Below are 2,644 nucleotides of genomic sequence, written 5' to 3'. Positions count from 1 at the left end.
AACTTAAATTTGGTATTCGAGCAAAATCCCACCGACTTGGGAAGAGTTTTATGTCAGGAACTTCAGTGATCCTTCAAGCACCTCTGAATTAGTAAGTGTTAGTAAGGCCTGCAAGCATCTGCAAAACTGGGGTCTGAAAATTTGGCCCTTCATCTATTTTGAATAAAAGAAAAGGAAATACTAGTTTATGCTGCATTTGTTGAATTCCTAAATGAATTAAGATAATTTATTTGCAATTTTTCAAAGGGTTTGCGGTTTTTCAATCATCCTATACCTGACCAATGTTTGTAATCCCTGTCATTCCTGTAATGAATTCTAGGAATAGAATATAAAAGTAGTTTTTGCTGAAACAGCTTACAAAGAGAATAATCATACTACATGCTCCAAAGCAGACAATAATGACTGGTAAAATTATGAAGGACCCTAATTATTGCATTACTTCTATACAAAATACAAACTCTTTTGGAATACAATATAGGAGCAACATATTTGGGGTTTTTTTGTTGTTGTTGTTTTCTAACATCCACAGAACTATCCATTTGACAGATTAATAACTGAAAAACAGAAAAAAAATCAAATAACAGAGAAACACCTCCCATGCAATAATTCCATTGAATGCAACACTCCAGATTATTAAAAATGAGCTAGGTAGACTAAGCATAACCGAAATAACTCTGCTAAACAAAAACAGTGTGACACAAAGACGAGCTGACTTTTAATTATACTTTAATTGAAACCTATTTATCTAAATGAAAAACCCACTATGAACACACAAACTACACTCACCATGCACGCTGGGCAAACTCAAAGTATGTTTTGAAATGCGGATATACCTAAAATACGGGATTTTTGATTTTTTTTTTTTAGATCACAAGAACTGAACTAAACCAAAATATTTCAGATTTGGCAGGGGAGAGGAAGAGGGTGATAATATACTAAGTGATTCAGTACTTCATCCTTATGACCTTAGTCTGACTGCAGTTCAATTAGTCTATACCACCTGAATAATTTTTACAATGGAAAAAACATAATATATAGCTCATTAGTTTCCTAATTATTTCCTCTTCCTTTGGGACAAATAAAACGGCATCTTTGCAGTTCATCTCTGAATAGGGCTGTGCATAATACTACTTCAAGAAACATTATCACAGATCTGCTGAATACAGTGATCAGTGTCTTCACCTACAGATACACCACAGCATCTGACATTGTTTTGACAGCATTTAATATATTTTTTACAATCTAATAAAAGAATCTGCAACAAAGAAAAGTAATATTAATTTATATTACAAGACACTGTAGTATAAATTTATAGCATTTCTCAACTCTAAGTTAGGAATAATATTCATAGATATAAAGAACAAAGCCCCTAAATCAAAACAGTAACTTAAAAGAACCGAAACAAATTTTTAGAAGGCTGCAAAATGCTTTGAAAATATTAAGACCAAAACTCAACTGTTGCCCCCAAATTTCTTGCTATGAGTTCTGTTTTTTCACATCCCATCCTGAAGGGCAGACAATGCTAAATTTATGACAGCACAATTTCTTAGATATCTATCATAGCTTCCTCTCACTCACATCAAATCCCTCATTGTTTCTCTACATAGCCTACTCTAGAAAGAAATAAAAAAGTAAAAATTAAAAAAATATGGGTTTTTTCCAACCTGTACATCCAATTTTATTTACAATGCCTTGAGAGAGAGAAAGACGTTATGGTACAGTTACACCAAACTATCCGACATCAATCTCAGCTGTTTACTAAGACTAAGAATACAAAAAAAAGTTACACAAACTTTCACAATTACACACTAATTTTTAGAAGCATCACAAAATGACAAAAAAGTTATCAACTTTAAAATACACAAAAAAATTACACAGCTTTAAGAACAACGAAGTTACTAAAAATATATTTTTTACCGTACCTCCTTTAATTTTTTTTTCCAGAGAGTTGATCTTTACAGATTATTAAAAAAAAATCTTCAGCGACGAGCCTTTGTATTTTATTTTTATTAAAAAAAAAAAGTCACACAAATGATAAAAAATTTTGTTTTGGCCATTTGTCTCCCTCCTCCAAATTGACACTTTATAAAAACCTTCTGTACTTTTTTTCCCCCTCCCTCTCTCCCTCGCTACTACCTCCAAGATGGTAGGAAAGTTGTTGTTTTGGAGGGCAGAGGATCCGCTCTCTGATGTTATGTCCTCTCAGTGCCTGTAGTGGTGCTATAGGAGGCTGCTGGCTCTCTTCTTGAGCAGCCCCAGCAGCCCTGCCTTCTTTGCTGGAGAATATATTCAGGGATTCCCCTTAATAATCACCTACCCTCTGAGCACTTTGTAGTTTTAAAATAATAAAAGAGCCCCCAAAGCTTCCTCCCCAGAAAAAGCAGGATCTTCTCAGAGACAGGGGGGCAGCAGCTCCTCAGCACAGAGCCCGAGCACATTCCCAGTCCCTCTGCTGGGGAGGAAACTCTGATCTGTCAGCCCAACAGAGGGAAAGGGGGGAGAGGAGAGAGAGGAGGGAAAAAAAAGCAGCTGGAAAGGTAAGCCAGGCCCGGCCTGAATCCCCGGGCTCGCGTAGCGCGGCAGGCGGTGCGGAGGGGGCAGGGCGGGCGGGGAGGCGGGCTACTCGAGGCCGGGGGGCGGGCGG

General features: G+C 37.0%; 1 protein-coding gene across 2 annotated transcripts in view; it reads left to right on the top strand.

Moving 5' to 3' along the window:
- Positions 1–2,017: 2,017 nt before the first annotated feature.
- The window catches only part of INO80D (INO80 complex subunit D), a 45,589-nt gene continuing 44,962 nt past the window's right edge, over positions 2,018–2,644 (top strand). For both annotated transcript variants that reach the window (XR_004081654.1, XM_005415914.3), the window contains exon 1: positions 2,018–2,537. The gene's annotated coding sequence lies outside the window, so the exon portion shown is untranslated. The remainder of the gene's footprint in view (positions 2,538–2,644) is intronic.

This window comes from Geospiza fortis, unplaced genomic scaffold (genome assembly GCF_000277835.1).
Source record: "Geospiza fortis unplaced genomic scaffold, GeoFor_1.0 scaffold112, whole genome shotgun sequence".
NCBI classification, from domain to species: Eukaryota; Metazoa; Chordata; class Aves; order Passeriformes; family Thraupidae; genus Geospiza; species Geospiza fortis.
Note: the sequence above shows the minus strand (reverse complement) of the source record. Positions and strands in the feature narration are given on the sequence as shown.